Source organism: Marmota marmota, unplaced genomic scaffold (assembly GCF_001458135.2).
Source record: "Marmota marmota marmota unplaced genomic scaffold, marMar, whole genome shotgun sequence".
In the NCBI taxonomy this organism is placed as follows: domain Eukaryota; kingdom Metazoa; phylum Chordata; class Mammalia; order Rodentia; family Sciuridae; genus Marmota; species Marmota marmota.
This window is the reverse complement of record NW_025999924.1, coordinates 6460865-6487339: the sequence shown is the minus strand read 5'-3', so window position 1 is coordinate 6487339 and position 26475 is coordinate 6460865. Positions and strand designations below refer to the sequence as shown.

The following is a 26475-nucleotide window of genomic DNA, read 5'->3' as shown; positions in this document are numbered from 1 at the left end:
AGCCATCTAATTTAGATGACATCTCATCTCTGCATCTCTGGTTTGTATTTCCTGCCCACAGCTCAAGTATGTACTTGTTACCCTACATGGAGAATCATTGAGGTGGCAAAGTAATCTGCTTATTCTCTGTCCTGGCTCCCATTTTACTTCATTGGACAACAACCTTTACAGAGGTTTTTCAGGGAGGCCTTTCCATAATCTGGCTTTGACCTGCTTTCTCACCTGGCCACCATTGTCTACCTACCCATGTCTGTGCACAGAGTCAGCAGCAGCAGCAGCAGCAGGTTTGTTCTTGGAACCTAGATGCCCTGTGCATTTTTACTTCTCAGCTTGTGTGTGCTCTCTTTCCCCTGAAAGTCTTCTCCTTCGTCTCTTTACCCCTGTGTTAGCCAGCTTTTCATCATTGTGACAGATACTTGACAAAACAGCTTGGAGGAGGAAAGATTTATTTTAGTTCACAGTTTTAGAGATTTCTGCCCATGGTTGGCTGGCTCCATTTCTTTGGGCCTGAGATGAGGCAGAACACCATGGTAAAAGGGTGTGGCTGAGAAAAGATGATAAGTTAATGCCAGCTGGAATGCGGGGGGCACTGTGGATAAGAAATGCCATTCCAGAGCATGTTCCCAGTGCCCTTCTTCCTCTGTGCCTATGGTGCCTACGTGCCCCGGTGCTTACAGTTTCCAGCCCCCTCTTCTGCCCCCAGCAGTACATTCTGCTGTGAATAGATTAATCCACTGATGAGGTCAGAACCCTCATGAGCCAATCACTTTCCAAAAGCCTGGTCTAAATATTATTGCACAGGGAACCAAGCTTTCAACAATTGAGCCTTTGGGCTACACTTCATATCCGAACCATAACAACTCTGAACCACATCCTTCATCTTCTATGATGGCCTCCGCCAGCCTATGTTGAGTGCCCGCCTTTGACCTCCTTTGCTCTTAGGAGGCCGTACAGGTCACTGGATATTTAAGGGCATGGTCTTTGGTGTCAGACAGACTGAAATCAGATCCTGGTAAGTTATTTAAACTGTAAGTTTTCTTATCCCTAAGGTAAAAAATAATAATAGTCCAGTAAAGCTGTTTTAGGGATTGAATGAAATAATATATATATAAAGGACTTACAACAGTAAATAGATTACTTGATACTTTTTTATTGATTTTTGTGGACTGTGCTTCATCTTTCTAGATATACAGTCAACTTAATATATTCAGGGACTGAATACACACACACACACACACACACATATATATATATAAAACTGGGATTGAACCCAGGGCCTCATGCTTGTTAGGTAAGGGCTGTACCACTCAGCTACATCCCTGGTTCTCAGGGGTCATAGTTTATGTTTCTTTGATTCTTTCTTTTGCCCTGTACACTCCCTGAACATGATAAGTATACCATAAATACTTTTATTGCTTGATCATTATTAACTATTATTAAGAAATAAAACTGATCCTTGAGATAATCTTTAGCAAAGCTGCCTAGACACTGATTGAGGATGATATTGGTACGTGCTGAGAAACTACAAAGTTTTCTAACTACTAGATGGTGGGTGCTACATTCAAAATTCAAAGTGATCTGTATCATGCTAATATATATCTTATTATGACAAAGCATTTATTTTCTATAATTTGGACATTATCTAAAGGATCAGGAATAAACAAAAAGAAAAACATGATAAGTTTTTAAATAATATTGATGATGAATAGGACCTTTGTACATTTTACCAGCCAAGAGGATATAAAGAGCTTGAGTTGGCCCTGGTCTCCCACACATCTCTTCTCCCTCTACCTAGCTGTGGCATTTTGTGATGGCAATGGTATAGAATGGCCCAGGGCCAGAATTCTGCTGCTTTTCTCCTTTGGTTTTCCTGATTCTCAAAAAGCACTACACTGCTTTCTCTCTCCCTGCCAGAGGTGGATGGGGTTGCACAGCTCTTCCCAGCCCCAAATAAAGATGATTGTACCTGTGGTCACAGGAGACAGAGATCTGTTTCTCAAGCCTTTTGTGTGTGGGCTTGGAACTCGAGGTTTAAATGTCACTTCTCTGGAGAGCCAGGACATTCTTCATCCCAGCAAAGTAGCCCAGCCCCTCACTTTGTCTGAGTGGTATCCTGGGGTCCCCCTGCTGCCCATGAGAATCAAGAGCAGAAAGCAGTTCTTGAGACCCAGGGACGGACCCTGTATTTGAAAGTGATACATAAAGAGGCAAGAGGATTCCTGTGAAGGGATTCTCGTAAAGGGAAGCCACACTAAGGCTATGATATGAAATGGTGAGAGCAGATCAAGCCAGCAGTGGTGAAACACATCTTCCTCCATAAAAACAATTAACAGTTGGACTCAGATCTCAATCCAAAATCTGAATTAATTTAATATAAGGCATTGAAAAAAACTTCTCTTTGGGGGAGTCTCTAAAACATACAACTTTTGTTTTCAGAGCAAGGTTGGAAATTAGTGGTGATTGCTGTACAGGCTAGCGTAACCCCCTGGACAGCGTGCCCCTCACCCCAAATGCTGCTTCCCCCCAGCTTGCTTTAGGCTAGATTAATTCATGATTCAGACCACCCAGGTACCACAGAGACAGATGCCATAGAAATGCCAAAATAAACTGGCAGAGCGGTACACACTTATAATACCAGTTACTCAGGAGGCTGAGGTGGGAGGCTTCCAAGTTCAAAGTCATCCTGGGTAACTTAGTGAGACTCTGTCTCAAAATAAAACAAAAAGGGTCCAGGTGTAGCTCAGGGGCAGAGCATTTGCCTAGAGTGCATGAGGTCCTGGGTTTGATTCCCAGCACTGAGAAAGTGAGTGGGGAGAGAACTACTAAAATAAATGGATGGAATTGGATGCTGAAGCATGTTCAATAGAGAATCCGGATTATAGACAGTGCTCTGTGGCCTGCTGAGGTGGCATTAACTACCCTGGTTACCTGTGGAGAGATTGAGGGACTGGCCCATGCCATTTTGTTGCTATAGTTGATGCTTTTGCTCTACAGAAGGAACCATGAGAGAGAGGGTGTGCTTCAGGTAACTATCTGGATTAGGTATAAATGAAGAAGTAGGGCCTGGTGTTGTTTGTCACAAAACAGCTCAGAAAAAAAAGAGAAATGAAAACCAGCCACACATGCAACAACCTCAAACATCTGGGCTCATTTTCTGATCCAATAAAAACTAAAAATGAACTCCATACACTATATAAGGACAGTAGGAATATCCACTATCCCAGAGGAGAAAGAAAGAGTGAAACAAACTAAAGAAGATGAATGAAAAATAGATGGCACTGGGTAGAACATTCTGACATCACATCAAAAGAGGAAGTGGTCAGGGTTGTAGGGAAAGGGCAGCGTGCTGAAGGGGATTGGCCATGCAGAGATGCAGTGCATGCCACAGCCAGTGGGGGGCAGAGGAGCTCCATGTCCAGGAGAATCAGGCCAAGCCTACTGCTCAGCACATTTAGCCCCAAACCTACAATTCTACAATCCTGCTAACAGGAAACCACCTGGAACTCAACTCCTCTCTTCTCCTCTCCTCTCCTCTGCTCCCCACCCCCCTTTCTCTACAGGCCAAGCAAAATGGTAAAAACAAAGGAGATAGCTGATCTCATGTGCTTTACCACAAAGACCGGTTTTGACTTCAAAGCAGGGTGCTTGTTTCATGTTTTCTTTTGCTTATTATCTTCTCATCCCACTTGTTTCCAGCAAGAACCCCTGTGTGGATCAGGAATACAGGACACTCATCTCCCCCAGTAAAGCACATGCTCACCCAAAATCAAGGACTCTAGCTGATTTCTAGGATCCTTATTTACTAGTGTTCAGAACTTTATTTTATTTTATTTTTTTAAGCCAATGGCAGTTTGAAAATAGAGCTTAAGAGGATGGGTGGGCCTAATTGGTTTATTGGTTTACACAGGCATCCAGGCTGGAGGTGACTCATGAAAGTCAATTATAAACATCTCTTCCTACCACCTAGTTAAGTTATGTCATGTTGGTAGTTTGGCAGGAGCCATGGTGGGAGTATTATTGTCACAAAAATGGGCAAAGACTGCAAATCAGGGCTTTCCCCCTGTATTAGTTCGCTTTCCATTTCTGTAACAAAATACCTGAGATAATCAAATTAAAAAGAGACAAGTTTATTTTGGCTCCTGGTGTTGGAGGTTTTAGTCCATGGTTAGTTAGTCCCATTGATTTGGAGCCTGTGGTAAGGCAACCCATCATGGTGGTAACATGTGATAAGGTAAACTGTCACTTTATAGCCAGTATGTGAAAGAAGAAGAACCTGTCCAGGGTCCCACTATCCCCTTTCAGGGTATGATCTCAAAGACAGGATCCCACCTTCTAAAGTTTCTACTTCCTCCTGATACCACTAATCTGGGGACTAAGACTTTAACACGTGGGCCTGGGGGACATTGCAGATCCAAACTATAGCATTCCATAGAAAGTTGGCTTTAAACACCTGTCAGCATAGTCATGATCCCATGCTCTAACACCATCCATGCTCAGGCCAGAGTGCATCTCAGAAAGAGAGAAGGGAGCCATATCTGACAGCCAAAGGACTTGCCTGTATGAACCTTTCCAGAAACTATCAACAATTGCATAAGGATGTCTTTCCTATCAGAGAGAAGCAAGGAATTAAATAAAAATTTCCTACATAATTTTTAACTATTGAATTGCTATGCTAAGTGGTCCATGAAGCCACACGCCCTCTTTTACAACCTAATTTTAGGCCTTGGGAAAAATGTGAGCCTCCTTAGAAAGATCAGTTTCATGGTTTCTACAAAGCAAAAACCCAGAAGAAAACAGTGGCCATCTTTCTCTTTGATGATGTCCGAGGAACTGCTGAACATGTCATATAATTGTACTGCTTATGAATTTAAACTCACAAGTTAGCTCTTAGAAAAAGTACTCTTTTGTAGTCATGGACTAACTTTCACCCTAGTCAGTCCCTCAGAATTGCTGGAAGACACTCATTTAGACCCTACTGGACTGTGTTGGTAGCATTTTCTGCAAAGGAAAAGTATTTAGGCTCTTAGGTAACAATCTATATTTTAGATATTTTGAAGTAGAAAATTGGCCTGCCTGGCAGAGTCCTGCCTACACAAGGAAGATGGCCAAAAAGGTGTAGGTATAACTCTTTGGGCTTTAGAGACAAATTAGAAGTAATGGACGGGAGGATTGGGGACATAATTCAGTGTCATGAGGTGATGTGAGCCAGGTTCCTCACTGTACAAGAAGAAAATAAAACAATATAGAAAAGGAGAAACCTAGAGTGACCCCTTGATGTGGGATTAGAACTAGTTTTTGTGTAAACTTAGAATTTTTAATATGTAGAATTAGAGACAGAAATAAAATATTGACATGTGTGTGCATACATTGTGTCTTTATATGTGCACATGCGTATACACATGCACACATAGACAAATACATACAATTCCTAGCTCTGTCCCCAAGAGAGCTAGGAAATAGTGAAATAACAAAGGACCAGGTATGATGCACATATTTTTGTTTTTAAATACCATTCCCTGCTGAAGAGAAACAGGAATTCTTGGAGAAAGGCTGATTCTTCAGCTGCAACAGGAAAAATGTAAGACAAGTTTTGAACATCTTGTGGTTCCAGAAGGTAAGCAAGTAATCAAAAAATTATAGGGACTTGTCAAAGGGCACAGAAAGTAGCTCAAAGGGATGCCAGCTGGTACCTGAATAACAGGTAATTCATCATCATATCAGATTATAGACCATTGATTAAAATAGATATCCATTAGTTTATCCTGCTATAATAAGTAAATTAACACATAAGTGGGAAGAAAAGGTTTTTTCCTGTAGATGAATTCCAGCTAATTAATGTTGAAGGGATTATGGATTTAGAAAATTATTCGAGACCCATAGTAATTATCTTAGGCAAAAATGTATCAATAAATTCTAAACCTAGTGCAAGAAACTGATGTAAATTATGGGATTCTTATATGGTCTTAGAGAATCCCCCGAGAAAACACTTACTGATTTTTAAGAAATCAGCGGTAATTGGGAGGTATGGAGTTTCATGTTGGTGTGATGGAAATGCACTGGGATTAGATCGTGGCGATGGCTGCACAGCATTACTGATACACTCATAACCACTGTATTGTTTATTTTAAAAATGGCCAGTTTGGGGCTGGGGTTGTGGCTCAGTGGTAGAGCACTCGCTTAGCATGTGCAAGGCCCTGGGTTCGATCCTCAGCACCACATAAAAAAAAAAAAAAAAGTAAAATAAAGATATTAAAAAAATAAAATGGCCAGTTTTATGATAAGTGAACTTATCTTTGGAAAAAATAAAAATCAATTTAACAAAAAGAAGTTGTTGGAGACTCAAGGGCTGGCGAAGCAAAAGCCAACAGATGGAGTCAGCTGAACAAGGTCTCTTGGAGGAGCTCTGTGCACTGAGCTGAGCCCTCTGAAGGTGGCGCCTCCTGGCTGTTGCTGGTACCTCTGAGGGGTGGGATGAGGCTGGATCCGGGGCTGGTGAAAGCTGGAGTCAACGTGCTGCTGGAGCAGTGCTGCTCTGGGAGACACAGGAAATGGAGAGAACTGGAAGGAGGGTGCTCTTCCCACCCTCCCATCACGCTCTACTTCTCGCTCCTACTTCTGTAGGCAGTATTCATGGGGAGCCTGGGAATGCCCTGGGGAGGCTTGGCATATCAAAGGCAGGGGGTAGGAAGGTGGATTTGGAGCCAGAGAGTAGATAAATAACCAACTCACAGGAAAGCAGGGATAATAAAACAGCTCATATTTGGGAAGGGGTTGATTCTTCTCTCATATAATTTTGTTTTTCTCAAGAGTGCTTTGTTGTCTCTTAAAACGTTTCTTACTTTTGAAGAACTTTTATGAATACTTTTACAAATCAGAAACAAAAATTTTACCATCCCTTTCTGTGTGCTCATTCTACTTTTGAAAAATATCCTCATTCCTTCTACTGCTCCCACCTACTCAGTCTTTAATAGAATGGGGGGATTTCTGCAGCCTAACACATATGCTTCCCACCTTGGTGGCTTTGCTCCGACCACTACATCTCAACTGGAGGTTGTTCTTCCCGCCTCTCTAGCTGAGTTCAATTCTTCTTCCATTATGAAGCCCTTCTGCCATATCAATCCATAAGAACCTTTCCTCTCCTGCTTCCTGATTCCTGAGCCATACTTGAACACTTATTTATTGCCTCAAGTTATCAGTTTAATTTTCATACATGTATATCTCACCTCCACATATTATATCTGTTTCTTCACATGCCTGAGACTGTGTGAGGGCTCCACTCTTCTCCTCAATTTCTGTGAGATCAATTTTTTTTAGATTCTGCATTTGAGTGAGATCATGTGGTACTCATCTTTCTATGTCTGGCTTATTTCATTTAGCATAACAATCTCCAATGCTATCCATGTTGTTATAGATAACAGGATCTCATCGTTTTTATGGTTGAATATTATTCCATCATGCATATGGGCTACATTTTCTTTATTCAGTTATTTGTTGGTGAACTCTTAGGTTGTTTCCCACCTAGGTGGCTACTGTGAACACTGCTACAGTGAACATAGGGTGCAGATGTCTCTTTGACATATGGATTTCATTTCCTTTGAATATATACCCAAGTGGGATTGCCAGATCATATGGTAGCTCTATTTTTAATTTTTAAAGGGGCCTCTGTTTTTTTTCCATAAAGGCTATACTAATTTATATTCCCACCAGCAGTGTGCAAGGGTTCTCCTTCTTCACATCATTTTCAGAACATGTTACCTTTGTCAGTTTGATCACTGCCATTTTCCCTGGATGACGTGATATCTCATTGTGGATTTGGATTTGCATTTCCCTGGTGATTACTGGTGTTGAACATTTTTTTCCGACACCTGTTTGTCATTGTATGTCTCCTTTTGATAAATGCCTATGAAGGTCTAGTGCCCATTTTTAAAAAATTGGGTTATTTTTGTGCTGTTGAGTTTTTTCAGTTCCTATATATTCTGGATATTAACCCCTTGTCAGAAATATAGTTTATCAATGTTTTCTCCCCTGTCCTTTTTTGAAGTCTCTGATGCCATTGACCATGGCATGTTAGTTAGGTGCTATCCCAGCACCTTCATGTTCCTTACCTGGGAGCTCTCTCTTCATTATCATTTCCATCTCTTATTTTGATTTGTATAATTGTTTTCTCTCTGGGACCCTCAAACTGGAAGATTATCAACCTGTATATTTTTAAGAAAGCAAGCAGCTACAACATACAGTGTCTTTTGGGGCTCCACAAAAGACACCGGGGAATGATAGAGACTTAGGCCAACTGAAATGCCCGTACCCTATAAAAAAATCAAATTTTGTGAAAGAACACTGTGTGGGCCAAACAAAAGCCCTCACAGACCAAATGGCCAGTTTAAAACCTTTCAAGTCTAGATTTAAAGACGAGAAAATGTGTTCATTTCTATACTTACAGCAGAAGTTGTCATTGATTTCTCTTTCCAAGGCTCTGACTTTGGATGGCAATAACAAAATTTTTCTAGAATCAAGTAAGTTTGACATTTTCAGCACTTGGTGTAAAGGAACAGCTTAAGGAACAGCCTTAAGTTTTCCCCATGATTTCCTTCGTTTTTCCTAAGAACATATGTTATCATCTTGTGAAAATAGCACCCCACAGAACATTTGTAGAGAGATATTATTCCATGGAAAATGTAGCAGAATTTATCAACAAAGATGATGACTGGTGAAAATATGCACACACATACACGCAGGCACCATCCAAAATCTTAAGTTGTCGAGGACCAAATGTTGCGACAACTTCTGTCATCTTGCTAAGATTGCCTGCCTTTACCTCCATATGTTTCCTCTATCACCATTGCGCGTAGCTTCTCTGTTTAATCTCACCACTCCCTGTCTCCAGTCTAAATTTTTAAAAGTAATCATCAAGTTCTGTATCCCGTGGTAGGGTGTAAAAAACAACCCCCAAGCTTCCTTTTCCCCATAGTTCTTTGGTAATGAACTTTTGTCATTTGTATTGATTTTTTCCCCTTCCTTTCTGAAATCCTTTCTGAATTTGAAATATTGCTCATTTTTTTGGAAAGATTTCTTCCATACTTAAGTTTAAGATTCATTCATTACTTATGCAACAAATTATTACTGAGCGCCTAACATGAGCTGAGTATGATCAATGCACTGGGGATACAGCTAGGAACGGAAGAGATGAGGATCCTGCTCCCGTGGGAGGAACACTTTAGTGATGAGGAGAGAAGGCCATTGAGCAGAAAAGTAGTAAAACATGCAGGTGTCAGCTCTTGATGCCTGTCAAGGAGAAACATGAAACAGGGAAATAGGTCAGGAATTGTGTGTGGGACAGAACAGCTGTGATGGCTAGTTTTCTGTGTCATCTTGGCCAGGCTAGTGATTTAATCACACAGTACCTAGGTGTTGTAGTAAAGGTATTTTGTAGATGTGATGAACATCTATAATTAGGCTTTAAGTAAAGCAGGCGACCCCTCATCTAGTCAGCTAAAGGCTTTAAGAGCAAAGACAGAAGTTTCACAAAGAAGAAATTCTGCCCTAAGACTGAAGCAACTCTCATCTGATTCAATGTTTGAGGCTGCCCTACAGATTTCAGACTTGCCAGCTTCCACAATCCCATGAACAGATTCCTCCCAAACCAATCATATTATATATATGTATATGCAAATATATGCGCGGGTGCGCACACACACACACACACACACATACACCCTGTTTGTTCTGTTTCTCTGGAGAGCCCTGAGTGACTCAGTGACAATTTTGGATTCAGAGACTTTTGGACATTCAGCTTGTTAATTTCAACTGTGCTCAAATGTCACATTCTCTTCGAGGCCTGTTCTGATCCTACCCTATCAAAAGTGAAAATTCATCATCTCCCATTCCATATCCCTGATCCCCTGACCCCACTCTGGTTTTCCCATAGCAATGTCACTTTTCACATACTGTGTTACTATTTATTTGATTTTAGTTTTTATCTCCCTCCTCTACAAAGTAAACTTCATGATGGCAGGTGTCACAGGACAAGTTCCTGGGAACAAAACTCTGAACTAAGATTTGTGTGCAGAAAACTTATGGTGTCTGTGGGGGAGGGGGATGTTCTCAGGGACAGCAGCCACTAGAGAGTGAGGACAGTATGCTGGGCAAGAAAGGAGTGGACCTGTGATGTGGATGCAATGGGGAGTCTCAGCTTATTCCCAGGAGAGCTTGGAAGCTAAGTCACTGCTTCAAGGATGTCCTGAGGTTAGTGAGACACAGGGAGCTGGGCCTTGTATTCTGGTCCTTGGATGCAGTCTGTTTATAGGAAGCGCATTTCCTTGGGGACAAGTTCCTTTTGGTGTAGACAAGTCCCAGGGAAGACACTCAGCAATGAGTCATCAGCCAGAGACACTCCTGCCAGCTGGGGAAGAGCAGCTTGGTCCTGCACCGGGCAATAGTTATCTTTATTTGATGACTGCGGTGTATGGCCAGTTCCCAGAGCAAGGCCAGGAAGGCTGAATGGATGGGTGTAAAAATGAACAAATGAATAAATGAATGAATGAATTCTCTTTACACAGGTCAGCATGCACAAAGAGGATGTGGCCACTGTTCTCAGTGGATGTCAGGGAGACAAAAGTGTAGAAATAGAAAACAGACCAATGTGATCGAAAAAGCAAGTCTTTAAGGTTTAAAGACAAAAGGGGATACTTGGGAGAATGGGCTGTTCCAGGGAGTGGCAAGATTGGATACAGCCCTGAATATATGGATATTTCTGCAAGTTTCCAAGTCTTACACATAGATCTTGGGCCATTGTAAAGCCAAGGAGCACTATTACAGGCCTGATGGGGGCCCAGGGTTAAAGAAAGCATCCTCCTAAACAAGGAACAACTGGCTTTCGTGACAGAACTTTTAACAAGCCTTTTCTCATATTTGTTGACTCAACGCAGGCCAGAGAATTCTTTGAGAGGCAACATGGCTATAAATCAGCAAGTCCTGTGAACGTGCATTCCAGGGTCTTGGAGGAAAAGCCTGCACACAAAAGCACCTCTTCTGAGTCTTCAGGAATGCTGTGGTGAGTGGCCTTGGAGGTCTCGGGGTTAGACTCTGGGGCTGGGAATGGAAAGCATCCAGAAGAGGGGCGTAGGGAAGCTGTAGCAAGAGCAGTGCAGTCTGTTTCTAGTAACAACGTTGGGCATTCAGCCCCCAGGACAGTGCCTAGCAGATACTAAGCACTCAATGAATATCTAGTGAATGACAACTGAATTGTTGTCAGGTCTAGTTTTATCATGCACTGACTGTGTGACCTTGAGAAAGTCTCTGTGCTTCTCTGAGCCTTGACCATGCTGTCGTCTGTGTAAAAATGTTGAGTTTAAACACAAAAATAGAAGCTTGGGAATGAATGACTGGCGAGACCCCGAATTAAAAAAAAAAAAATTCAAAGCCATGTCTGAAGCAGTGAAGAGAGAAATGCAGAAAGCCTGCATGGCAGAGGGAGCTCTCTGGCTTCCTGCACCAGTTTGAGCTCTGGCTATACACCAGGCCTGCTAAGGGAGGTGAGCTATTCCTGCATGGCTGCTATGCCCCATGGAATTTGCAGGGGAGTAGCAGGATGCTGTGGTACAGGGGAAATGCCTCTCCCACAGCTGCCTTGATACCAACAGTTCTCCCTCTGGGAAAGCCTGACACCTAATTGAGAAACCAGAGAAATGGAAGCTGCAGCTTGCATTCCACTTAGGGCAGAGCATCCAGACCTGGGGCAGGCAGAATGGCAGTCAGCTTCAGCCAATTGCCTGTTTAATTCCAGGGCTTGCTGTGGTGCAAAGAATAACGGGCTCCCACTCAGGGTAGGACAGTCAAGTTCTAGCTTGTCTTAACATCTGCAAGTTTGGCAAGGGACTGAGTTTCTCTGACTCTGTACAATGGGAGTGACCACATGGACATCACAGGTATGATCAAAGAAGAGATTTATATTCAACCAGTATGGTGTTTCCCTCTCTCCTGCTTTCCTTTCCTCCTTCACCCCTTCCCTTCCCTCCTGGGCCAGTCAGCCTAGCTAGTTGGAACAGATCACAAGCAAAGCCTACAGTCACATGAGCTTGCCCAGTAGGACCTGAGTCCTGGCAGATTGGTAAGTTGTGCACCCAGACCTTCTTGTCACAGAGCAAAGGTGGTTTGCCACTGACCAGTGTCTCTGTGGAGAGATACTATTTATTCAGCAAAAAAATGCCGAGCATTTTTAATCCCTGACTCATCTGGAAGAAGAATTTGGCAAAATGGGGAAGAGTTGGTTGGGGATTAATGGAAATAAAACAGAGAGGCAGGAATGTAATTATGAGGGTGAGATTCTGCTGGGAGTGCAGAGAAAGGGGAGGGGAGGTAATTTTTTCCCTTGGAAGATCTGACATGAGGACCCCAATTTCCCCTGAAGAAGAGAGGAGCTAGGTGGACTAGGTCTCTCTCTTGGAGTTTCACCATATGCTGAAGGAGGGGTTCCAGATTCCTCGGCTGTGAGTCCCTGCAGAGTACTGACATCAGGGACAGGGGCCTGATGTAGGAAGCATTTCTTTCTTTCTTTCTTTCCTTTCTTTCTCTATTTCTTTCTTTCTTTCCTCCCTTCCTTCTGTCTTCTTTCTTTTTTTTTTTTTTACTTAAATTTAAGTGCTTACATTCAAATCGGTTGAAATTGAGACCCACATGATGGCCAGGCCCAAGAGCGGGACTCCCCATTTCTCCAGGTGTTGCCTTTTGGCCATCCGTCCATTAGCAGCTTCACCACAGCTCTTTCTTCTTGGCCTGAGACCTAGGATGGATGACAAGGGCTACCTGGTTCTTCCCTGCAGCATCAGCCCTCTGTGAGCTAAGCTGGCTCAGGGGACACTTGACTTTTCCTGGGAGTAGGAGATGGTGTCCTCTGTGGTCCATTTGCTCTCTGCTTAGACTTGTTGTCTCCTAGCTCTTCATCTTTCTTTTCCTCCCGCCCTTCCTTCCCCCATCACAGTGTCTTGCCATTGTTTCCTCTCCCCCTCTCCATAAAGCTGTTGTCCATCTCACCTCCCTGCCTCCTTCCCTTTCTGAGATCCTTGCCTCCTCCTCCAAGTCTTTTACTGTTTACCATGGGAATTTCCTCCCCTGCAGTGCCATGAGATGCTGTTAATACCAGCTCATACTCCAGTAGGCCCAGCAAGTGGCCCTGGGAAAGTGGACAAGGCTATAGTCCTGAAAACTGAATAGGTCTAGAGGGGCAAAAGGGGCACTAACTGCCCTACCTGTGTATCAAGGAATTTATATGCAATAGGTATTAAAACATCTTCTCAGATACTGCTTCCATTTTATGGAAGAGCAAATCAAAGCTCAAAGAAGTCAAGTGCCCAAGCTGAGGTGTCAGTTGGCAAACGGCGGCATACTGTACCCCAGGTCTGCCTGACCACAGCCCATGCTCATCTCTACACTCTGCTTCTCGCTGACCCTGCAGTCATCTTTGCATCCACCCCTGGCTAATAATTCCATCTTCATTCTCAGGAAAATCTGATGTGTTGGGTTGAAATTTAATCATGGCTATTTATAAATTATAGTTGGAGAAGCAGAAATAAATGGGTCAAGATGATTTGTAGGATGACCATGAGAGACAAGCTCTGATAATGTGACCTGAGTTGAAAGATGCTAAGTCTGTGTGTGTGTGTGTGTGTGTGTGTGTGTGTGTTGTGCTTGGGGAGGGCTGGGGGAGGAGAGAGAGAGAAGGAGGGAGAGATATTGAGAGAGAAAGAGAAGGTCCTGAATACTGACTGGGACAAGGTGAGAAAGCAATTCAGAAAATTATTTCACTGAACAGAAAGACCCTGATCTGGGAGGAATCCTGTTGCTCAGGATCAGGAAAATATTAAACTATTCTCAGCTGGTGTTTTTTTTTTTTTAATAAAGAAATACTGCATATAATCAATCACTTGTAAGACGTGTATAAATAAGTTGTCTTTAAACAGAAACATATAGAATAAGGTCATGTGCTGAATGGTTGATGACAATGTTATGATCGGAGAACTGCTGGAACCTGTCCCTGTCTTCCCCTAGAAGGAATGGTCTCCTATTTGTTAACTCAGTGTTTGCAGTGACTTTACAGGACAATGCTGCCTGAATAATGAGAACTGGCCACATGTTGGTATTCTGACTTCTTCACTGTTGCCTCTGCTGTTAGGCAGTACAGTTGGCAGGGACAGGAATTGAGTCTGCTCTCCTCATCTCCAGATGCCTGCAATTCTTGATACATATCAGGTACCAATAAATGAATTAAAGTTAGGAAAAGAATCAGACATCAACCACAGGACTCAGAGGAGTTTTGAGTAGGAGCAAGTCATCATCAATGTGGATAAAGCAGAGGGGGTTGGTAAGATAAGACGGGTGAAGTGTACGTCAGGTTGGCAGATGGAGATAATTCATGGCCCAAAGAAGGAAGGCAGAAGCCATATTGCTGTGAGTGGAGGCAAGGGCCATGGGAAGAAGGAGTGATGAGTGCAGGCTATGTTTTTGATGGTCTGGGTAAGAAGGAGAGGAAAGGGATTTGATAGAAAATGAGGAGCATTTGGCCAAGGGGTGGGTGTTTCAGGCCTAGAGAAGATAGAGAAGTTCTCTGATAATCACCAGCCTTTGGAAACAGCCTAGAGGGAGGGAGAGGCTAAGAGTGTAGCAGAGAGAAGTGGAAAGAAGTGTGGTTTAGCGCAAAGGTTCATTCCAAACAAGAGCAAGGAGACTTCAGCCTTACAGACTAGGGAAAAGGGGGGAAAAAAAAGATCAGTGAGGGTTGAATATGTTACTATTGAAGGGGGCAGGAAGTTGAAGCAGATCCTTCCTGACTAACTTGATTTTTCTTGGTGCATTAGGACGCCAGAAGCCATGCAAGAGAAGGAGCGAAAGGGCCTATGAGGACTGAGCCGGGGCTGGAAAAGAGTAAAGTTCATGCTAGACAAATCAAAGGACTGGTGGGCAGACTACACTGGACACCATGGTGTTGTGGTGGTCTTAGTGGCCAGGGTAAGAGCAGGCAAAGCAGGTGACAGTGTTGCTGATCAGTCTTGAGGTTTTGCTGGGCAGGTACTATGGAAGGACTGTGGGATAAAGAAATGGAGGAATCTGAGAGAAGGGAACTTGGGATCAACTGTGAAGTTCAGACAGGAGCAGGCCAATGATTAGGAAAGGACTGGGGATTGGGGACTTGTGGTCTCCATGAGGTGGAAGAGCAGACATGGTACGATAAGAATGTAGGACAGGGGAAGTCAGAGTTACATGGGAGGAAGCTCCGGGTGATGACAAAACCCAGAGGGTCACCGTGTACGTGGGTGGGTGGGAAATGTTATTAGATTCCTGGGGTTAAGGAAATCCAGGGATTGCAGGGCTGATTGACCAGTTGGTCTTGCATTGAATTAACTTGTCTGGAATTGATTTAGTGTGATAATTTTTGCACTGATTGTATATTGCATTGAAAAAATTTCTTACCTGCCTTAGGCAGGAAATAATGAAACAAAACACGTTTGTTTTAGTGCAGTTGTTAAGCAGTATTAATCACACATGTGTAAGACAACCATCTTTTCTTCTATACACCTTACAAATGTATTATTATTAATTATTAATAACTATTAATTTTCCTTAGTTATTTGAGGGAAACTTGAGAAGGTTTTGCACATATAGAAGTACTATGATATGAAGGAAAAAATTCTGGCTTCAGAGTTAATGTGTCTAGACTAGTAAGTGGCTCTCTCGTTGACTTGTCTTGGACTCCAGGTAAGTTTAGCACCCTGGGCTGCACTTTTAACTGCAAAATCAGGAATTTTGATATTTAAAATTACTTCTAATTCTGAAAACCAGAGCATGTTATTGCTCTTGATAAAGACCAGAAACAAAGTCTAATGGGTCACAGGCTTCAGGAGGACAACCTGAGGAGGGATGATTCAAGATGATTGAAGGCTGATGTTTACGGGAGCTTGCACCCTGAACTCTGGTCTCCTCAATAAACTATAGGACTTCACCCTCTCAATTATTCCCTCCTCCCTGTGCTTAATCCTTGTGCTCAACATTGTGCTCAATAAACGATGTATTATCATCAAAGATTCCAGTTATCTGTTTGTCTGAGATTCAGGAATGTCAAAAATGTTAATTTATATGAAACATATAGTCATCACACAGACAAGAAAGCTTCCTTTTGCCTGTTCCAGAAGATTTTCTCCCTATCAAAGATTCCACTCCTCATCTTTCCATATGGGAAACTAAGGACTAGATAGATGAAGTGACAAGAGTGGGGACTAGAAACCAGCCTGACTTAGGCCCTGTGTGTCTTCCTAGATCTTTAAGGCATTTTCTACATAAGCTAAGGGAGACCGAACAGGAATGGTAGTAAAAATGTCTTTGGAGTAGTTTATTTTTAGGTTGTGAGTTGGGTGGGAGGAGAGGGACCACATCTCTAACTTCCTGCCAAGTCTTAATTACTTATGCTAATTGAGACTAAAAAACCTTGTTTAATGAAAAGTAACATAATCTCCAAATGTCATTTAAATAACTTCAACTTTCCCCTCGATTATCATTTAACAGTCCGTTATAAGTACTACATTCAATGTGGAAACAATGTGAAATGTGCTTAAATCATAGATTTCTAAGCAGGTTTCAAAACGGCACAAATAGTTCACCTTAAATGCACATCTTAAAGAGAATTTTGAAAAACAGACATGGAATAAGGATGTTGTGATATTTAAAAATAGACAAATGAAATTCCATGTTTTTTTTTATCAATATGTGATAAAGCTCCCATGTTCGGGAGGAATTTGGTTCCTTCTTCCTAATGCTGTTTTTCATATTTACTTATCTTGTTAACTTCATTAAATCCAACAGGAAATAATTTCAGCATCACAGCTAATTTGTTTTGACGTGTCTCAAGAGTGCTTTTTCTTTCTTTCTTTCTTTTTTTAAAATTGTGTCTGCTGCTTTCTATCAAACCATGCCCCAATTGAAGGGGCATCTGTTATTGGAATGTCTTTTCAAAAATAACAGTGGAGTCTGAATGGCTGGAAGGTTTACAGTAAAGTCTTCTATTTGGAGCCAACATTTGCGATGGGATGTTTGGGTTTATTTTACTTTATTTTTTAAGTCTTTCCAGACTTTTCAGAAAGTCCTCATGTGTGATCCTGTTTCTTCAGCTACACGTCATCGATTAAATCTGGCTCCCGGAGGGATTGAAGGGGACTCCCCACAAGAATTGTGACCTAGACAACATGTTTTGGCTGTGTCTGAAACCCACCGAGCAGGGTTGCAAGCTGAGTTCCATGCTTTTTAAAGGAAACACCTTCATCTATAATCAGTCGATTTCCAGTGGCCTCTGTTTTGAAAGGACATAAGTCATCTGGCCAAGGGTTAATTTTCTTTTGCTAACCATGACTAGTATAGGAGCCTCCAGCAGTGGAGATAAGTGTGGACAGACTCCATATACCATTTTTAACAGCCTCACAACTACACAGGGTGTTGAAATGAAAGTGAGCCTTGGATCAAATTTTGGCAGACCTATGGTTAATATTTGTTCATAAGTGTGCAAAACAAATACAAAGATATTTTGAGGATAGAACGTGCTAACTTTCTGTCCCACTTTGAAGATTCAAGAACCACAGGACTGAGACCTGATGATGGTCATGCCTTACTGGGCACGCCAGATTGTTGAGAGCCACAGCCGAAGGGGCCCCAGCAAACTTCCAGCTGCCGGCTCCTCGGCCCCAGCTGATGATTGGCTCCTCTGCCCCAGCAACATCTAGCTGATTGGCTCCTCTGCGGTGATGCTCATTGGGCTGTTTCCCTGCCCTTTCAGACCACGGAGCTGCTCATTGGGGGACTTTTTTGGCTCCGCCCATGTGACCCAGCCAATCGGCCTCAAGAGCAGGAGGATTGTGGGAGGTGGAGAGAAGCTTGTGTGGGAGAGAGAGGCTTGTGGAAAGCCGGTGGTGGCAGTTGAGGCTCTGAGGGTTTTTCCTGAGAGGCTGTTTTGTTTGGCGTGTGTGGTTCTAAAAATAAAGTTAGTTTCTTTTGACAAGTGGCTCCTGATTGTGCCCAGCCAGACTGCGGCACCAGATTCTTCAGGCAAGGGCTGTGGGGATTGCAATATTCCTAAATCACTACCTCTCCCTAGAGCGGACTCACAAACCCTCTGGGACAGATTTAGACAAACCATTTGACATGCTAAGTAACTACTTCTGAAGGTTATTGATTTCTCATTGGAGTTTCCAGTTGCTAATTAACTATCTCTGAGGAGTAGATTTATAATTAGGAGTTTTTGAATGTTAACTAACTGCTGCTAGATTCTAGATTGAAGTTACTTTGAATACATACTATGTCATATTGTTCATGGCCAAAGACAGCATCATTATTCTCCCAGTTAACATTTGAGAGTCATGCTTGTTATGGCCAAATGCCTTGCACATCAACAGTCTGACAGGTCTGAGTTATCATCTCTTATCTCCAGAGTCACTGGTTTAGTTTCATTCTTTATCAGGAACTTCTCCTGAATTACTGTAACAGACTCCTAACTGTTCATTTTAGCCTGCTCTTCCAATAATTCATTCCTTCTTGAGAGTTTCCTCAAAAGAAACTCCCTGTGAAAAATCTTCTGAGGGATCCCCATGGCCCAGGAATGATATCCAACCACCTTGGTTGATCATATGCCACTTACCCACGTGGCACCCTATGCGCCAGCATTTATAATGCTATTCACAACTTCCCAGGTATTCTGACAGGGCTTCTTTTTCAGGTCACTGGAAGATTACGTTCTTTGCTGTTTTATTGTTATTTTTTTAAATTTATTTTTTAGTTGTAGATGGACACAATACCTTTATTTAATTTTTATGTGGTGCTAAGGTTTGAACCCAGTGCCTCATGCATGCTAGGTGAGTGCGCTACCTCTGAGCCACAACCCCAGCCCCTCTCTGCTGTTTTCAATACCCGGCACACATTGCTCCTGTGTGGTGGCCTCCTTTGTTTTGCCTGCTTTCTGTTCGGGCCTTTGTGCTCCTGCAGCCCTTTGTATACTCACTGATGGTAGCTATCACGTAGTATAAGTTGGGGTGATCAGATACAATTCAGGATGCCCAGTGACATTTGAATTTCAGATGAAAATGAATGGTTTTTCTTATATGTGGGTCTCATGCAATATCTGGAACTTATACTAAACAATCACTTATCTCAATTTCATATAGAGCCGAGCATCCTGATTTTTATTTGCTAAACCTGGCAAGGCTTGCCATGCTATAATTCAGCTGATTACACATTCCTTACACTTCATTATGAAAGCCTTGAAGACACTGATATCCAAGCGAGTAACGAGACTCCAGGTCTAGCCTCAAGTTCCTATTAAGTAAATGTTCCTTGAATAGAAGAAAAAAGAAAAAAAGATATATAAAGTAAATGAATGCTACTGCTTGTCTTTTCCCACCCACTTGGGAAAATTAAAATATAAAAAACAAAGGGCTACTTGACAGGTACAGGGATAGCTCTCCCTATGCCTAACGATATTTTGGAAGTCAAAAATTTCCAAACTGAAGAAGAAGAGGATATTTTCTAGTGTAGAACCCCAAAGTATGTCTAACACACAGAAGTAGTGATAGTAGTGACAGTGAAATAATGTCCATGCTTGTGTTCTCCTATCAATACACCTCAGGTGCACCCTCATGAGGGCATCATATGGCCTCGAGAGGAAGGTGCCCATTACAAAGTGGCTGTACAATTTCACTTCCCAGTTTTGGGCCTTGTTAGCTCTGGTTCCAAATGCTATTCCACTTCCTTCCCGAAGACCCACAGGGAAGTTGATCAGACAAGAGAATTGTTCAAAAACCTACCTTCGAACCAGAAAATAATGCACAAAGTTGCCAGGTTCCTGTGTGGGATTTGGACTCAGTCCTGTTTCCTCTTGGGAAGCTTTCTTTGACCATAAGGAATTCTTAGACTTTCGCTTTTGTCTCAGTATTGTGGCCATAAAACTGCCTTCACCAAAAGTTTGTTTTAAGGGCTTATGACTCTGGGACATAAAGAAATGTTTGAAGAGGGAAAACAGAATAAAAGCATGCAAGGTTCTGTATGGGGTGGAGTGTTTGGTACAGATACCCTCCCCCCTTTCCTTTAGCTGAGCACATGGTGGGAGACCATTCAAAAAGCCAACAATTTGGGTAACAGCCCTTAAATTGACATTGTTTGGGTATGAATGGACCCAATTGGCTTTAAATGTTTTGTTCCCCACCTAATTCCTATTTTAGGCAGATTGGTTACTATAGAGACTAGAGCTGCCTACATTCTGGATGGTCAAGAGAGGACATGTTCACTCACGGTTAGAGCAGAGGTCTAAGGTCCAAGGTCCCCATCTGAGCCCAACCCAGATTCACTGTGAACCCGTCCATAATTCATCTCTATGCTGCAATTCTTCCGTTACCAGATAGGAGTAAAAATAACTGTGCTGGAATCCTTTGGGGAGTGATATTTGTTTTATTATTGGTGGTGAGTGAGAAGGAAGAGCTGGAGATGAGGGAGAGAGAATTTAAAAAATATATATTGAACTCGGAAGGCTTGTCGATGACTTGTTCAGCAATCAGCCAGCAGATAGGAAGTGACTGCTTGTCACTGCATCACCTCTGGGCAATAGTGGCTTGGAGTATTGTTTTGAAAGTGTGTGTGTGTGAGTGTGTGTGTGTGTGTGTGTGTGTGTGCATGTGTACCACGTCTTAAACTCCTAAAAGTAAGATATAAAGACTGTGATTTATAAATGAGTATGAGTGATTAATTTAAAAATTATTTATCTCTACCTTTCAGAAAGAATCATTTTATTCTCTGCAGCACCCTTCTGCATATATTTTTCATTTTTAAGCAACTTTTTATGATGGAGATTTTCAGACAAAACAGTAAGGATGCTCGTAGTATAAAGAAGTCCCATAAATCCACTATGCAGCTTCAACCATTATCAACACTATCATTCTTGCTCCATATTCTTCACCTTTATTTTAATTTTTCTTTTCCTTTCTTGCTTATGTAATAGCAAATCCCAAAAGACATATTGTTTTACTTGTACATATTTCAGTAAGTCTCTAACTGAAAAAAGTTTTTTCTATAATCACAAGTACTATTATCACATCCACAATTCCTTATTATTATTTAATACCTAATCCATGCTAAATTCTCAGATGGTCTTAAAAACATCCTTTTTATAGTGGGTTCTTTCCAACCAGGATTCCAATATGGCTCACACATTACATTTGTTTGATATATCTGTTTAATATATTTTAATCTATAACAATTCCCATTTTTTCTCCCTCCCATTTTGTTTGGAAACATTTCAAACACTTTAAGAAAAGTTGCAAGACAAATGCAATGAACACCCACTTACATTCTTGTTTAACACATTTGCTTAACTCTGTGTAAATGTGGGGGAGGTGCTTATCATCATTATCATCATTATCATTTTTCAGAATCATCTGAGAGTTTGCAAGTTTATTGCAGTCATCATGATGTTATATCTTTAAATATTTCAATATTTCCCCTAAGAACAAGTCCTTCAACTACAAAGTCACATTATAAATATTATACAAGGAAATTCAACACTATTTAACAAGAGTATTACCTACTATTCATTCCATATTTGCATACTGTCAATTGCCTTAATAATGCCCTTTTTAAGTTTTGAAAAAAAATTCAGGCACAAATACAGAGTCAAATATTGCATTTAGTTCTCATATCTACTTAGTTTTTAATCTAGAGTATTTCCCTAAAGATAATTCTTTTTTCTTTCATGACATTTGAGATTTTTTTGAAGCATTGAGGCCAGTTCTTGGGCAGAATGAGCGTCAGTTGTATTTACCTGGTTGTTTTTATTTTTAATTCTTAAAATAACTAATGAAACAAATATAAGGCTACACATTTTGTTATGATTTAGAGCAAAGTTGCCACATGTTAAGGTTTTTTTTTTCCTCCAATTTTGCAATCCCTACTGGGTTTTGTTTGTTTGCTTTAGAGGGGTTTGTCCCTAGCCTGGCATTTCTGTCTTTATATTTTTATATCCCCATGTAGAATAAGCCTGAAGTTTATTTATGGTCTTGAAGATGCTTCTGAAGCACTTATTTTATTTATGGGTATGGTTATTGTTGAGATTCTCCATTATTGCTATTTAGAAAACAGCAGAACTTGTTGCAACCCTCAGTTGTGGTAAAGGAAGGAACTGGGCTTCTGGTGTTACTGTCTCTCTTTGACAATAGCCTTGCCTTTCCCACCTGGAACCCTGGAGCTTCCCATATTTCGGGGACAGAAGGCACATGGGTCCCGTGTGGCCTTGCAGCCAGCAGCACTGTTGTTTCTGCACGTGCTCTCTGGCGCCTAATGTACACCCACCTGGCCAAGGAAACTGGCTTGTGTTGGTCCCTGGTAGCTACATATGGTTGTGTGGATGAACCATGGAGAAGCTTATTTTGCATTTTCCAGTCAGATATCATGCAGCTACTTAGGAGACATTGAATTAATATGCCTTGAAAGGCCATGCATGGAGGTTGGCAGCAGGGCACACCCTGGCAAGGCCTCCCTCTCCATGAGGGTCTTTGTGCCCATGCCAGGAGTCTCTTTCAATGCCATGGGCATAGATGTTATGGGACCTTCTCTCCTCACATCAAGAAGACTATTTGGGCCTGGTAAAAGGAGTGCAGATGGTGCCTCAATCCCCTTTCCTGATGAGAATATGTTTGGTTCTGCCCCACAGAGCTGCACCTCACCTAACAGGCCATTTAGTGGGAGAATATGGAAAGAAAGATGATGGGGATAGGGGAAAAATACTTCCTGCTGCTAACAAAAACAGTGTGAATGGGGTGGAGACACCAGAGACTCCCACCTTCTCATCTACTCTGTCTCAAGTATCATCACATTCTAGACTCTGACAAATAATTTTGTAGGCAGAGTGAGTTTGGCTCCCTAAAGGAAAGCTGGGAATTTGTCATGGGACCTAAGTAGAACTATGTTTATGCTTTTCAGGGTTTTATAAGAGAGGTGGAAGAAAATCATAGGTGCAGGATTGTAGTGATCTGCTTCCCCATGTGACTTGGTATGAAGTAAGCCCTATTATAATGATGATCACAGCTCTCATACAATGATTATCCTATTTAATGATCCCAACACAGTCTACCATAGAGATTACAGTTCCTGTTTAAAAGGTGAGAGTTCTAAAGCTCAGAGGGGTTAAGGTTCTGGTCAACAACCATTCTGATGGCCAGTGTTGGGATATGATTCAAACCTGGCTCTCTTCAACTTAAAAGTACATGCTTTTACCCTTACTCCCCATTGCTTCTTGATGAGTTTTGTCCTGTTTACTTGATGAGCATCACAGCATGGATTTTCTTTCATTTCTGTCCCTGATCCTTCCATCGCCTCAAACCTTATTATATCCTAGGATACTTCATAGCCAAAGGGTTTCCTCACAGCGCTGAGCACTCACTTGGCCTAGGGGTGTTGGTACAGGTAAAATGCAAGGAAATATATATTTCCATATAAAACCGGATAATGTGTGTATGTGTATGTGTATTTGAATCCAGAATAGTGCCTGACATATGGTAAAGGTTCAGTAAATGGTAAGAACCTATGAATATAGGACATGTTCCTAGGTATGTAATATAGGTGCATATCTAGTAGATATGAGTCTAGATAACAAGATGGAGGAGGAGAAAGGTGGAAGACAGCAATAATGAGTTTTAGCATTAGTGCTCATGTTTTAGCACCAAATAAGATTATTTTTAGAGCTGGATTTGCTGAAGATCTTCAATTGCGGGGGTAACTTGAAGGTAGTAGCCACATGGCGTCAGGAAATGGAATTGAAAAGAGGGTCACAGAAACAGACAGAGGATGCTTCCAAGCATGTGGGGGCAGCCAGAAAGGCCAGGGCTGCCTTGGTTCCCAGCTTGGCCCCATGACTCATAGGCCGGCAAAGCTCCAGTTCTTGGCTTGTACTTGGGGGAGGGAGCCAGAAGCTGGGCCAGAGATTGGCCTGTCAGATGCTAAACTGCTTAATGCTAAGGGACAGAGATTCCTAGAGCTTGGAGCCTGGGAAGTTTGCTTAGATTTACTTTATTATCGATTAGGGAAGGGATCACCAGCCTCTCTTCATTCATCTTGGGCCTGTGTCATTCATCTATGCTCTGATCTTTTCAGTCTTGGCTTTCCTTAGCACCTGGGGGCAGTTGTTTCCCACCTGTGAGCATCATTTGCATGTTCCTGCTGGAAACACTGAGGTAATTTAAAATCTGTAGCAAATGTAGCAGAGTAGAGTCTCTCTACTTTCTATAGTCTTTTCCAAATACAGCCTCACGGCTGCCAAAACATGAACTTGCTGTGGAAAAAGGCTCTGGACTCAGAGACTATTAGAAAAGAGATTTTACATTTACAAGTGTGTGATCTTGGTCAAATTTCTCAACCTCTTTGAGCCTTAAGAACCTCATCCATAGAATGTAAAAGTATTATCACCTGCCAGAGTTGTGAGGATGAGATGACCTCACAAAGGTCAAAATAGGCCCATTCTAGCCCGTTCTCTGGACCCACTCATACTCATCCACTCATACTCGTCATTCCTCTTTTCTCTTCTGCAACAGCTCATACTAACACATTAGAAAAGACTTGATCTGCTTTTTAGTTCTTGTGAAAATCTAGCATCTCTAGAATCTAAATAATTATCCAGAGTCTTGATAATGGTGTTTATAAGACCAGTGCCAGGGAATGGAACATTCCCATCCTATCCAGATACTTACAGCAGCTCAGAAAAGGGCCAGCCCAGGCCAGGTAGATACAGGCAAGAAAGACCAACAGAAGCCAAACGAAGCCACACAATCTCCCCACCAGGCAGAACCAAGGGGCCCAAAGTTAAAAGAACAGGACAGGTTTCCCAGACACCTGTTTCTCTTGGGGACTCATGGTACTGACACTTGACTCAAGGATCTGAATACTTGATTGCTCAAGGCAACTCAAAAGAAATTTAATCAATGGAGGCAGAGCAAGTCAGTAGAAAAATTGGCCCATATGGATGCTCTCCACCAGAGTTCTGTAATTCTCTGGATTGGATTCTCATCAAACAAGATTCCCAACAAGAACTTTAAGCCTTTTATATTTGGAGGGAATAGGGAACTAGTGTAGAAAAATTATTAGAAAACAAAGGAAGGGAAATACAATGCTATAATTGTTAACGTAGCCCTTGAGTTAATTTTTGTTTTTATTCCAACCTTCTGTATTTCCCTCATGAACCTATGCTTTTTTTGCAAGAAGAGGATGATAGTGGCTGGGTAGAGCAAAGATAGGGGTAGAGAGGAGAAGTTAAGATTGTTCTGTCTTGGAGATGGATGCTTGATGATGAAGATTTGGAGCCTCATGTTTTCAGAAGTGACTGCCATAAGACTGCACAACTGTTTTTTCCACCTGTTCCGTGTGTGTGTCTAGTTAAGTGAGCTTAAAGGAATTCCAAAGGAGGGGGTGTAAAGACTTTTTCAGCAAAGTAGAGCCTTGAATAAGTACATAGCACTCATGAGGAGCTGAGTGAGACCCTCATCTGAATGTATAGTGTTGGTTGAAGGCACAGAAGTTTGCAGTCAGTGAGCCCACTGAAATCCCAAAGCTTCTAACTACAAACTATGTGTCTTGGGCAAAATTCATAGTCTCTCTGAATTCTGATCTGTAAAATGTGGGAAATAATCTCTATTTCATAGGGTTGTTTGGAGGTTGAAATTATACGGTGTTTATATGAGATACTTTGTTTTATTCAAAGAACTAAACCCATTACTTCTGAATATCTTTCTCCATGTTTCTGACTCCCTCTTGACACTTCCACTCACTCTTAGCAAATACCCACTGAATATTCTGCTCTCTACAGCCTCCAGAACTCAAAATAAGATCGATTCACATGAAGATATCAGGGTTTGGTGGCTGTTACAGCTAGACCTTGCCCAATGTGGTATGAGTGAAGTTGGGCTTTGCACACTAATGCCTGTCTTACAAGTGTGAACTGGTTTCTTCCTGGGGCAGGTACAAATCATGGTCTACTCAGTGCTGCTTACCCCATATGCTACTTCCTACTTTTGTAATAGTGAATTTGTCTTATTTTTGGGAAGGGTAACTCCCTCCCCTAATGTTAGGAGAATGAGTCATGATTACTTTAAGCCTGGCACAACCACATCCTCTTTGCCAGTGATTGGTTTAAGGGAAGGCAACTGATCTAGTTCTAACTAATCATATGCAAGGAGAAGCCTGCCTTAAACTTTTGTTAAAGACTTTCCTTTTTTGGCAAAAGGTGCAGATGTGACTTATGTGTTCCTTCTCCTTCCTTTTTCAAAATAGAAGTGATGCCAGAAGTTTCAGTAGCCATAGCAATGAACACCAAGATAAAAAGCCAATAACCAAAGATGGAATACAGTGGTCAGAAAGAACCTGGGTTCTTGATGATACCATAGAGTACTGAACTGCTAGACTTCTTATTAG

At 41.8% G+C, this 26475-nt stretch overlaps 1 long non-coding RNA gene across 1 annotated transcript; it reads left to right on the top strand.

The window, feature by feature from the left end:
- The first annotated feature begins 751 nt into the window (after positions 1–751).
- LOC125615758 lies at positions 752–26475 on the top strand. The gene is made up of 3 exons (XR_007346351.1): positions 752–1012; positions 10926–11050; positions 26335–26475. It is a non-coding gene; the product is annotated as an uncharacterized LOC125615758 (long non-coding RNA).